At 37.8% G+C, this 14,141-nt stretch overlaps 1 protein-coding gene and 1 long non-coding RNA gene across 2 annotated transcripts in view; both read left to right on the top strand.

The window, feature by feature from the left end:
* The window catches only part of LOC112049154 (ubiquitin-like protein 3), a 236,975-nt gene that overhangs the window by 124,092 nt on the left and 98,742 nt on the right, over window positions 1-14,141 (top strand). The window lies entirely within an intron of this gene.
* The window catches only part of LOC128199371 (uncharacterized), an 89,649-nt gene that overhangs the window by 39,426 nt on the left and 36,082 nt on the right, over window positions 1-14,141 (top strand). The window contains exon 2 of the long non-coding RNA XR_008252012.1: window positions 3,006-3,066. This is a non-coding gene — a long non-coding RNA (uncharacterized LOC128199371). The remainder of the gene's footprint in view (window positions 1-3,005; window positions 3,067-14,141) is intronic.

Genomic DNA, 14,141 nt, shown 5'->3' with positions numbered 1-14,141 from the left:
TTGTCAAAATATCTGGAATATTCCAGACATTGGCTTAGGCTCAAGCAAGGGCTTTGACACATTAACCTTTATATATTTTAGAAGCTTAACCACTAAGGCGTAGACTTTGAATCTTCTAATATATAAAATTCTCGTGTCGCGGTGTTCGAACTTGAACTCCTCCGAAACGGCTCGACCGATTTTGATGAAATTTTTTGTGCATATTCAGTAGGTCTGAGAATCGGCCAACATCTATTTTTCAAACCCCTAAATCCTAGGATAGGGTAGTGGTAGGGTAGGGGTATGGTATAGGGATAGGGTAGGGGTAGGGTAGCGGTAGGGTAGCGGTAGCGTAGGGGTAGGGTAGGGGTAGGGTAGGGTAGGGTAGTGGTAGGGTAGGTTTATGGTATAGGGATAGGGTAGGGGTAGGGTAGTGGTAGGGTAGTTGTAGGGTAGGGTAGGGTAGGGGTAGAGTAGAGGTAGGGTAGGGGTAGGGTAGGGGTAGGGGTAGGAGTATGGTAATGTAAGGTAGGGATAGGGAAGAAGTGCAAATAAATAAATTAATAAGTCAAAGCGAAGCTTGAGCGAGTCCGCTAGTATATGTATAAATAATACTACCAACATAAAATATCCGCTTGAAAAACCATACATACATGCGATAGAAGTCCTTTAATTCCTTTTTGGATGTCTGTTAAAAAGAAAGAAAAATTCGGCTTCGTAATTATTACAATAGATACAGCCGCTAAGTTAATAAATTGATTAATAAAAAGTTTCTAATAAACACAAACATAGTAAATTAACATGAAATATAAGATAGATACCTACTTGAATAAAAAAATAACTAGGCTACTGAATTCAAATAAATAAATACTAGAAAAGTTTTTTCTCACAAAAGTCGGGATGCATCGTTATTTTCGCTTTTTAGTTTATTTTGCTGATTTTAAAGTCGGTTGTATTTTTTTAAAATTATTTTTATCTTTATATAGCCACAGTATTTTCAAAGTACATTTTTGTCGGAGGTGTTAAAATTATGAATTTTATTTGTAATCCGATTAGGTACAGGTACGGTGAATGTGACTCGACCCTTACCTTTCATTCGCATAGTCTCGTTTACATTCATGAATTTAATATCCGGCTGTTGCAAACACTGGCCATATTATTTTCGCTTCCTATTCTATTTATATTCTATATACATGAGTACGGCTAATCTTTCACCCGCGTTAATCTACCTGCTATCCACATCGGTAATATTAATTAAACTTTGCCAAGGATGCCCGTTAAATCTATTATTATCTGGGTTTTATTTTTGTATTGCACGTAATGATATTTCTCAGGAACTTATAACGCCATCTCGCAACGTTTTCGGGTACTACTAAAATGAAATCAAATTAAATTATTTTTATTTGATTTCATTTTATGAAATCTTTGTTTAGTTTATAACCACTTTTGAAATGTTAAGTATGTACGTTTATATAGACTAAAACGTTAGTTAGCTATAGCGTTTTCTGTTCTGTGATATAGAATCTACTACCAGTTGAAAAAAAATCGGTTGTCTGTACTCTGTAAAGTTGGTTTACTGACGATAGTTGAACGTGACAACGTCATAAGAAGTAAATAAATAAAATACTGTTCGTTTTTCTAAAATACTGTTTAATAATCTTCATACACCAGAATATACTTTGTTTCTTGTAAAAAAAGTTGACAACCCTAGAGCTAGAGAACGACGCGTGACGTCATCTTTTTTCGAGTTTGCAGCCGGCTTCATCGAATTACAAGACGTTGTCACGTCAAAATATATCTTAAATTACAAAAAAATATTATTAAGAATGCTTTAAAAATTACCACATTTTCTAAGAAACGACTAATATCGATAATGATTATCCTTTTATTTAAATAGCAAATAGTTACCTAAATCGTTTATCTGTTTCTAAAATAGTCGCAATAATAATAATAATTGATCGTATTAACACATTAGGTCAGTGATTTGTGATACCTTATATGTGGTGCCCCTAATTGCAAGCGCCATTAAATCAGACCCCAACTCCTTGCAGTTTGATACGCCGAAGGCCATAATAGGATGCTTTACGTCAGTCGCCAGGTACGAGTAATTGACTGATTATAGGATTGGCTGTATTGTAATGATTTGTTTTCGGTACGGGCCTTATTTGTAATACATAAGTTACATAAAGTTGCAATAAACATTTAAATTAATGACAATTAAGGTATGTTTTATGTTGGGAGCAGTTTTATTCAATTTGATAGGTACTTGGAAAAGAAGTCTTTTATTAGATTTGTATAGCACTCAAATTCACCAACAAAATTGACTGTCGTTTATGAGAAGAACGAGGTAAACATTTCCGTATTGTTAATGAACGTAATATGTGATACTCGGCTGTATCGGAACAAGATCCCTTCTCACGCATAATTTGTTATCATTGAGCGTAGTGGGAACCTGGACACATTTAATTATACTGTAATTAATTTTTAAATTATAATTTTTCTATTTTTTTTTTATTTTTACTTTATCAGCCGATAGACGTCCACTGCAGGACATAGGCCTCTTGCATAGATCTCCAAGCACAACGATCTCGAACCGCCAGCATCCATCGGCTCCCTGCAAGCTGTAGTGGGGAGTCGACCAACACTGCGGTTTCCTGTGCGGGGTCGCCATTCCAGCACCCCAACGTCCATCGGCTCTTCGAACTATGTGGCCTGCCCACTGTCACTTATCGAAATATATTAAACTCACATATCGAAATATGTTTAACACAGAATAAATATATCCGGTGTTTACACTACACACAACTATAATTTTTAAAGCGTAATACACACACGTGTAATTTTAACACCAATCCTATAGACGCAGTTTGTATGAATACGTTTGATCATGATCATATAGTTTTGACAGAGGGGTAACCTCTAGCGAGGCAGGTCTTATAGGAGGTAATTGGTCTGAGGATGGCTGGTGCATTATGATTTATTTATTATTATATTTAATTTATTTATAAAATATTGTGTTGTTTCAGGTAAATGTCGACAAGTGTTATCTGGCTGGGCATGAACATTTCTACGTTAAGCAAGTAAAGAGTAAGTTCGTGTATGAATAACTAGATGGTTAAATAACATTCTATTTGCAAACAAACATTGAAAGTACTGTTAATACACATTAGTAGAATTAAATTCTAAAAGCTTCTTTGAAATTCATTCTTTATAATAAAAATACATATTATGTGTATTATTAAAGAAGAAGGCTACAAAAGGTGGTCTTGGTAGCGATTTCTACGAGGCAACTAACAACTTTAGTAAACAGCTAAAGTTAGTTATTGTGCTAGGCTAAAATATAACTTATAATAATAAATATAAATGTGTATGTGTCGTAATATTATAAATGTGTATGTGTCTGTCTGTTTGTCGGTGAGTCTGTCTTTCACGGCAAAACGTAACGACGAATTGACGTGATTTTTTTAATGGAGATAGTTGAAAGGATGGAGAGTGACATAGGTTACTTTTTGCCTCTTTCTAAACCCCCACTTCTCTAAAATGGGGGGTCGGAAGTTTGTATGGAGCATTTGTAAGGTAAGGTAGGTAGGGAAGAAGGGGTCCGCTAGTATTTAAATAATGGATCTTAGAATTTACGCAATAGTGAATAGTGATTCATGATGGAAGTGATGGCTTATCAACAAACGTTTAATTGCCGATTGACCCTCTATGATCAAGTCAATCTCAATTTGGATAAACGACTCCCAACTGATTGCAATTGACTGAAACTCTTAGAGGGAGGCCGGAAGTGATTCCCGTTCGAAAATCCCTTGGGTTATGGTCTTTAATCACTTCAAACGTTTACAAAGTTAGGAATTAGAGTATTCTTGAAAATTAAAGTTACGAAAATGTTTTTATTTAATTAGTATTTTTATTTTGCTGTTCTACGACACGAGATTTTTTTATACTTTTAGGAACTGGATGTTTTAGATTCAGTATTGTGTATGTCATAACATGTACGGCAGAATTAGAACGTGAGTATAACGACGAAATCACAGTCAAGTGTGCGTATTGTCTTACATGTGTATTAACGTCTGTCGGCCCTCCGAACCTTAATTAGTCAAGTGTGCGTATTTTCTTACATGTGTATTAACGTATATCGGCCCTTCGAACCTTAATTAGTCAAGTTTGCGTATTTTCTTACACGTGTATTAACGTATATCGGCCCTCCGAACCTTAATTAGACAAGTGTGCGTATTTTCTTACATGTGTATTAACGTATATCGGCCCTCCGAACCTTAATTAGTCAAGTGTGCGTATTTTCTTACACGTGTATTGACGTCTATCGGCCCTCCAAATCTTCATTATTCAAGTGTGCGTATTTTCTTGCACGTGTATTGGTGTATATCGGCCCCCCAAACCTTCATTATTGAAGTGTGCGTATTTTCTTACATGTGTATTGACGTCTATCGGCCCTCCGAACCTTAATTAGTCAAGTGTGCGTATTTTCTTACATGTGTATTACATAGAGAGCGAATACGAAATCACGCTTGTAAAAATAAATAGAACCTCGTTTTAAAGACTACTCTAATATATTAAGGGGAATAAAAGCTGATGTAATGAAATTACAAAAGCCGGGGCGTACCACAACAAAAGTTGCGTGCGCGAATGTCATGCTGTCTCGCAGATGCCAGCTTAGTCATTACACCCTCGCAATTATTGTGTGATTCAAAGGGAAAATGTTTTGATGGAAATTTCGTTATGCTTCAGCACCGGTGTGACAAATTTGACTACTGTAATTATAATTTGGAAACGTAAAGAAAATGTTAATCGAATTTGTTTTAATAACCGTTTTCCAACACCCTGTATGTATGTCATATTCGCGATATTATTGAAACATGTATGTTGTAGGGAAAAATTTACTTATCGACTGTTTCATTAACAAAAACACCGTCATCATTTAAAATCTTCTAATTTTAGCGCTGTATAAACTCTTTATAGAAGGTAACTAAAGAAATAATCATTTGAAAATAATGCAAGCTTTATTTAGGGCATTTCTAACGATCTTACGTGATTGACATACTTGCTTGCTAGTCAAAGTTGATTTTCATTAAGCAATGATTGACAAACGCTTCAAAAACAAATCCGCAAATTATTAAATTGTTTGATTTGTTTATTTGTTTGCCATACGCTTTATTTATTCATGATCAATGAAAGGATTATTTTGCTATTTCTGGAGTGATGCGAAGTCTTTTAAAACAAATAGCAAAATATAAAATGTCGTTCCCTGTACATTAATTTTCGGGTATTTGGTAATTTAGCTCAGTACACAGTCATAACAGTTTGCGTTGCAGAAGAGCCGCATGGGAGACGAATAGCGCAGATGTAGAACGTACCCGTAGCTACGGAGATGCAGGCGATCATTTGTATGCAAATCTCGAAACCGAAACTTCGGGAGTTTCTCCATTAACATACGTATAGCCCGTGTTTCGGTCGTATATCTTGCGCGCTAGGGTTGCCACACCTGCTGTAATAGTCATGGTACCAATATTATATTTTACTAGCTGACGCCGCGTGGTTTCACCCGCGTGGTTCTCGTTCCCATATGAGTACGGGGATAATATATAACATATAGCCTTCCTCGATAAATGGGCTAACACTGAAAGAATTTTTCAAATCGGACCAGTAGTTCCTGAGATTAGCGTGATCAAACCAACAAACTCTTCAGTTTTATATATTAGCATAGATATAGATATGTAATAGTAATAATATAAAGAGGTAATATTTGATTGTTTGTTAATTTATAACTTTTTAATACAAAAACTACTCGATTGATTTTAAAAGTTCTTGCACTATTACAGAGCCACGTGGACAATGTCGCTGGCTATTAGCTAGTAATTCTGTACAGCTTTATCTTAATTTTAAGTATTAGTAAAAGGAAGTCTGGAAAAGATATTTCTGTTTTGAAGCTTGTATTATTTGCTGTGTACTCGCAATTATCTGTCTTTTGATCTAAGTCTAAACGGTATCAAGCGCAATTTTACCCTACGAGCTAACATTAAAGACCGTAGATTGTACGTACAACCATTAAAGACCCCTAATATTTACTGTGTGTGCCTGTTTTATCTGATAGATGTCATGAGAATAAGAATCAATAGATTCTTCATATTGCAGTTAGCATATAATATGATTAAAAATAAATAAATAATAAATGATTTGAAATTTTATTAAAGAGTATTAAAATACGCCTTATTTATACATACTTACTTAATTAAAAAAAAATTTACATAATCTAAAATAGCTTACTATATAATAGATATTTATTAATTTCGTCAACAATTTCCTGGCCATTCTGCGTTAACAACCCTAAACAGTTTTGTACTGTAATGCTGAATACCAACTACGTAGCTTTTTCACCGCTATGTCTTATTTTGTGACTTCACATTTTATGTACAAAGTTTGTGTGTAGTTTGTGCTTTAGTCGTCAGCATGTGATACCTACTCCTGTGCTCTTACTCGAAACTATTTCTTCATATTATATGCTATCCTGTTAAACTTGGGAAAACAGTTGGCAGTTCGGAGTTTATTTAATCTTAAATACTAAGCTTGATAAAGATTCTTATAGTGTTGATGAATTAAAAACTCCTTTGAGCATGTCGGTGACGCAATCGCCTCGCAAAAAGTTCCCCTCGATTTCTCCAAGATCCCATCATCAGATCCTAACATCATGATTAAGGGACCACATAGGGAATATACCCTTTTAAATAAAAAAAGAGTTTTCCAAATCGGTTTAGGCATCTTAGTAGAGTAATCGGTGTACATACCTACATAAAAAAACGTAAAAATTAACTTGAGAACCTCCTCCTTTTTAAAGTCTGTTAAAAAGTGTCTAAGGCGCACAGCACACTATACTATATGGGCAGTGTGAATAGATGGTGTCTGTGGGTGTCTGCCACGCTACTTGTCTGTGACGCTCTGTGTCTGTAGATATAAACGGACCTTTAGGCTTCATATTAAATGGATGGTCATTATTTAAATGTTGCGCAGTTGGTTACTTCGCAGTATACTTCAGATACAAGCAAATTGTAAGCAAATCGCGTTAGTCGTTCGTCACGACTGAACACCAGCGCACAATCCAATTTGTTCCGAACATCATTACGTGTACAAGGGATTAATGCATCGCAGGCCGACTCGCAGCGTACCGCGCACGCATCATTTAATATGTAGGCCATAGTAAATAGGATCACTGAATGGCGTCTGTGTTTTTTAACCTACTTACAAAGAAATGAGTGTTTTTTGTTGAACTGCTGATTGGTGCAGTGGGTATGGGTAGCGAACCTGCCAATCCACTGAAAGCTGTGCGTTCGATTTCTACAACTGATGACGTAACGATCGACAACGCTTCCCAGACAACACAAACACAAGCTAGACAGCGTCTTCGCCGGCGAAGACGAGGTCGATATCTGACGTCACCCAGTGATGGGTTTTTTACTTACGATCTCGGGAGCGCCCGGACTGATACACTCAGGCCAACAATAGCTCAACGGTAAGAGCGGTCGGGCTAATCACCGAGGTGTGGTGGTTCGACCCCGTTGGTCTATTGTCGTACCCATTCCTAGCACAGTCTTTCCCGACTAGTTGCGATAATAGTCCAATGGGTGTAAATCGAACCCACGACCTCTCGACATTCACTCTTTCCCTTTAACTGTGGCACTATTGAGACTTATGTTTATCACCATCTTTAACAACCCATATTCGGCCCACTATTGCGCACGAGTCTCCTCTCAGAATGAGAGGGGTTAGGCCTTAGTCCACCGCGCTGGCCCAATGCGGATTGGTAGACTTCACACATGAAGAGAATTAAGAAAATTCTCAGGTATGCAGGTTTCCTCAAGATGTTTGTGAGACACGTGATATTTAATTTCTTTAAATGGGCATAACTGAAAAGTTGGAGGTGCATGCCGGATTCGAACCGACGCCCTCCGAATGGAAAGCAGAGGTCATATCCACTGGGCTATCACGGCTCACAAGTCCAGCTTATGTTACGGTTTGTTAATTATCGCACCATCACGGTTCATCTATTGTACAACAATTCCACATTATTTCATACGGCCTTGTTATAATGCAAACACTGCCGGGATCGTATTTCAAAACATCGGTGATGCAAACAATCGGTTTGCATGCGTTTTAATATTGCATCCTTTTGTTATGTGATCTCGCAACTGTTCGAAGGGAAGGCCACGCCTTTGCGTTTGCGGTTGCGTTTGCGTTTGCGTTTGCGTCCTGCGTTTTAGTAAACCGGCAAAGACGTACCGCCAAGAGATTTAGCGTTCCGGTACGATGTCGTGTAGATTTTCATCCTCCTCCTAACAAGTAAGCCCGCTTCCATATTAGACTTACTTACCATCAGGTGAGATTGTAGTCAAGGGCTAACTTGTCAAGAATAAAAAAAAAACGCAAGACTTTATTAACTGTTGCGTCTTTTGTTCGGCCACAACTTCGAAATTATTACTAGAGTTCTTGTTTTATTAAAATTAACTCCTTTTAGTACGTTGCGAGTGGATAGTCTGGCAAGTTCGTTGAAAACACTCACATGATACACCTACGGGCGACAGGGGAAAAGACGTGACGTGAAGTGACGTGCATCAGTCGTAGGTTTTTCATTCATCGCTACACGCCCCCCGGCCCGTGCGGAACATCGGGAGTGTTACGAAAAAGTTGCCAAGCTATATCAGTGTCTGATATTATGGTCATTAAACGCATGTCGGTATAATTGACTGCAAGCTTACGAATTATTTACGAATGTATATAAAAACCAATATTTTGTACTGATGTAGCTGCAAAGACATAACAAATAAGACTATAACTACGTGGTTTATTTATTTAAATAGGAATTCCTATGAGTTTCTTCCGATTCCATCAAAACAGGTACCATTCTATTGCATTATACAAACGTCAGGAGTGCGTTAATTTAGCTTCAAAGATTTGACCCACACAACAGAGCAACTTCTCGTAAAATTAAAGCCATTAAAATTCGAAAAGAGAGAAAGATTACGACAGATATATGTTCAGGACAGATATTAATTCCCCACAAATTGAAGTGAACACTTATCCCGTGTATTATTCACGCCTGGGTCCTTGGTTGGCGCGAGACGGGGCTAGTTGGCACCTGACTATTTGGCACAATAGGCGCTACTAAGTAGACTCGACTGAGGCGTTGTATCTCTACAAGATAATGTCATAAAAGTTGTATGTGAGAAGAATTCAGCCCAAGCGGTTTTTTTTTAGAAAAAAATATGCAGTTTTGGGTTCGAACTTAGTTCCTCTGAATCGTGGATATATTGAGGTTTTATTGAAGAGGTCTGAACATAAATTTGGTCACAATCAGCGATAAAGTCACTGGTGAGTAGCCATACTAAACGCTTGTGGTTACTTCAATTCAATTCACAGTGCACAAGTGTGTGCTTTATATTCCACAATAGGCTAGTGGACACTTTTTAAATGTTCTTAAATAGTTCATTATTGTTCTAAAAATTCGTATTTTTTGAGACGTGATTACATGAAAATTTTAGTTATAAAATATGAGCCTAAATAAACGCCTGTCGGCCATGACAGTCTATATTTCAACAGTTCGATGACGTCACTATAACAAACCTTTACAAACGTAGCGTTTGACAAAAAGTTTTAACAATTACTTCGACGTTTAGTACATCTAGTGTGTTAGTGACGTCACAAAATGGACGACAGCGTTTTTGACGTTTCGATTTTTTTTAAATACGTGATATTTAAATTAATTTTATAATAAATCCTCAACTTTTATTAATTAATATTGACATATTTCGAACCCTTTTTCCATGTACTACACGAAATTAATATTGTTTATTTTAAATATGATATGAGTCAACTACCCTATTGTATGATTTAATTCGTCCCTTATCCCTTCGGCTAACCGCAAACAAATAATACTCGTAATAATGTCATTAGCGTAAATGTAAAGGTAAGGTTGCACAAAGTCATACTTTGGCATCCGTCGTATCGTAGCATAATAACCTTAGGGGGTACGATTTAAGCAACCTTACCTTACATATTGTTTTTATAATTATAGTGTAATCGGTAATCCGACAAGGCCGGATAGACAGCAGGAACAGGGCCGACGGCTTGACGTCCATGCATGCTATGGGAATTTAACACCATCAATTTCCTGGGGTATAATACCACGAACTTCCGAGGGTATACATTAAGTGTAGATATTATGAATGTAGGGTAAGGTCTTTCCTCATTATGTATGCGTCCCGCTTACATCACCTTATCAGTGCGGCGACGGAGTTGATGGAATGAGAAAATGTCCATAGAAATTAATAGCGAGGCGGTGGTCGGGTGCCGCGTGGATTTAATGAGCTATGACCCTAAGTCAGACTCGAATAATGTATTTGGTGAACGTGTTTTTGACATTATAATATGGCACTTATCGGAAAAAAATCAGGTACGGATATGTTTCATTCATTCTTTTTAAATTTCAATTTGAATTGAAATGTTTTATTTATTGAGGAATTTTATGAGTGGTTTTGAGGTAAACACATAACCAGCTCTCTTCTTATTCTCTATCACTCACGTACGCATCTAAATTCCTAATTACCCGCGTATGCGCGATACCCTAGTGTTTTTCAGATAGCATGGGTACGGTGACAGTCGCCTCTATGAGGTTAATAATACGTACTATTATCACAAATCACCGCAAACTTTCAAGAGTGAGTCTGTCACCCGCACCATCCTACATGAAACGAACTATAGTTATTCTAATCTTGGTATTTCATGTTAACAGTCATTCATCACGAAATCTTGCTAACCGCTTATTGTCTATAGCTAAAATTTGGCAGGGAGGTAGTTTACAGTTAGTAGGTATCTACTAAGAACGGACTTTGCGATAGGGCCGGGTTAAAGAGGTCTAAGGGCGGACGAAGTCGCGGGCGTCCGCTAGTAAATTATATTTGTAATTAAAAAAACACTATTATGCAACCATATAATATTGTAATACTTACCAGTAGGTAGGTATATGTAAACGGGTGCTTTTATACAAAGGACAGTGTGAAAGAAGACCATTAATAACACGCCGACAAATTCCTGTCAGGGTCGGTCCCCAAGACCCCGAGGCACTATGGCATTCATTCTTTAATTAACCCTACACGGCCGCGCTCGTGATTCGAGAATTAGAAGAAATGGTGCGAGATAACTCGCCGGCTCATTTGTCCTTATCCCGCGGAGCAAGTCGCGGGAATCAAAATAAAAGTAATTTGCTCGGAGGATTATCTGAGCGAGATGAGACTCCGTGAAACCTACTCTCTGTAATAATATGGAATCTTGAGGTAGTATATTATATACTTAATTATATATTATAAATGTATTTGTCTTTGCGAGCCGTGATAGCCCAGTGGATATGACCTCTGCCTTCGATTCGGAGGGCGTAGGTTAAAATCCGGTCCGGGGTATGCACCTGCAAATTTTTAGTTATGTGCATTTTAAGAAATTAAATATCACGTAGAGAATTAAGAAAATTCTCAGGTATGCCGGTTACGGTTAATTAAGTTGTCACACAACACATGTCAAACGGTGAAGGAAAAACGATGTTTTAGTGGACTCAAAAGTGATTACAAATTTAAGAAAACTAATGTCGAACATAATTAACAAATCAAACTGTAACCTTATTTTGGTTGGTACCAAAATAAGACCACTAGAATGGCAGAGAATGACCTTGAGTGAAGTCACGCACTTGTGAACGATGTGTGTAGGGTTAAAGGCGCCTTTGACAGATATCTAACACTCCCCTTTTCCACTCAAGTCACTCTCCCCGCCTATCCCAAGTAACCTATAAAGAATTACATAACAAGAGATGTGGACGGCTCGAACGCACACTGAAGCCGTCCGTACCGCAAGTCGTTGCAACGCGGCGATAACATGTGATGTTTAATTTCTTAAAATGCACATACGTAACTGAAAAGATGGAGGTGCATGCCCCAGACCAAATCAAAGGCAAAGGTCACATCCACTGGGCTATCACGTCTCTCATATCTAAATATGATCTTCTCAAATAAATGAAACTATATTCCACTGTCAAATGAATTCCAGACGCGTTTCGGTCACCATGCGACGACTGGTATTTGAAGTGATTCTCTGAAAAAAAAAAGAGTTATTTGTGTGAGCACACGTGTGGGGTCTACCCGCGGGGCGTAATACAGCGGAATATTAAAATCTCGCATACACGTGGAGTGTGGCGTATCTTGGAGCGGAACTGGGTCAAGTGTAAGCTATTTTAAGTCGCTTTTTAACTTCTTGTGGCTGAACAACGTGTACGAAATGTTCATTTAAATGCTGCTGTAATAAAAACTGTTGACCCTTAGAGTGCGATTTCCAGCGATTCTGTTTCCCGGTTCAAATGGAAATTTTGACGGCCTCCGTGGCGCAGTGGTATGCGCGGTGGATTTACAAGACGGAGGTCCTGGGTTCGATCCCCGGCTGGGCAGATTGAGATTTTCTTGATTAGTCCAGGTCTGGCTGGTGGGAGGCTTCGGCCGTGGCTAGTTACCAACCACCGGCAAAGACGTACCGCCAAGCGATTTAGTGTTCCGGTACGATGTGTAGAAACCGAAAGGGGTGTGGATTTTCATCCTCCTCCTAACAAGTTAGCCCGCTTCCATCTTAGACTGCATCATCACTTACCATCAGGTGAGATTGTAGTCAAGAACTAACTTGTAAAGAATAAAAAAAAAAAAATAACGTTAGTTAGTTACATAGCGAGAACTTATCAAAGAAGAGCTTTATTTTCTTAGACCGACCAAAGACTCGAGCCCAGGACCTCGTGATCATAAGGTGCTGTATACACCTCCATAAAAAAAACACTAGTATATGCGTGTTCTATTGAGATAATAATTATGTACATTAATTATTATATATTGTATCGTGCACAAATATACACTATAATGCGTATTTTACTGCTCTTTCTATTTAAATATTGAATATTTTACTCCATTTGTTATTATCGTATTTTGTTTTCACTACAGTATTTAGTTCCGTGCACTAAAATGTGTATTTTACTGCTGTACTTGTGTACTTTCTATTTGAATATTATATTTTACTCCATTTAATATCATCATATTTTATTTTCACTACAGTATTTAGTTCCGTGCGAAATGGAAATATTGTGTGGTATAGTAGGTATGTCTCGTATTGTTGACCTAGATGTTACAATTTACATATATGTACTACATCTACATATGTTTCCCATAATCATTTATAATTTAGTTTACTTAAGAATTAGAGAAAAAGGTTTTTAATTGACATTAAAAAAATACCAACTTATTAAATATCACGTGTCTCAAACGGTGAAGGAAAACATCGTGAGGAAACATGCACACCAGAGAATTTTCTTAATTCTCTTCTATTGTGGACTGTGGACTATTGGCCTAACCCCTCTCATTCTGAGAGGAGACTCGAGCTCAGCAGTGAGCCGAATATGGGTTGATAACGACGATGAAAAAAGTACCATCTTGTGTAGATAATATTTGTATCCGAGATTTTGTTACTTAAATACATACTAGTATTTATCAGGGCATGTTTTTGTTACATAGGTAATTTACACCAAAGCTTGCTTTTTAAAAAAGCTCTATATGGTAGGCGTCTACATATCCGCATCGTAAGTATCGGACGCATCGCCTCAAACGGATCGTAGTATTCTTCGTCATACAAGTGCGTCCACTGATCTGCATCATATCCGATCGTCCGAATCTTCCGTTAAATTAAAAATACGTTTAATGCGATGCGTCCGATATAATACGGATATGGGACACGACTCTCTTATACATCAGTTAGTTGTAATAACACCCCCTACAGCACCTTTGATGGGGTTCCTCGGTAATTATAATCCGGGCGCGGCCCGCGGCGGCGTGTTGCATATTAATTAAAAGTACCGTCAATATTGCCTTGTCACTGGGCCGAGTGTAAACAAGTTAGCATTAATTGCACGTTTCGTGACCGTTGTGGTTAGTGTGGCCAGGTGTCCGGGTAAAGCCGGATATAGTTAGGCTTTTCTATTCCGTGTCCGACCGACGATAAACGGTGTCCGGCTTGTCCGGCTTTTGTTAGGATTTACGTTTAGCAAACGAGCGGTCGCTGAGCGTGTGTGTAAACCA

This window comes from Bicyclus anynana, chromosome 23 (assembly GCF_947172395.1).
Source record: "Bicyclus anynana chromosome 23, ilBicAnyn1.1, whole genome shotgun sequence".
NCBI classification, from domain to species: domain Eukaryota; kingdom Metazoa; phylum Arthropoda; class Insecta; order Lepidoptera; family Nymphalidae; genus Bicyclus; species Bicyclus anynana.
The sequence above is the reverse complement of the archived record's forward strand: the minus strand, read 5'-3'. Positions and strand labels throughout refer to the sequence as shown.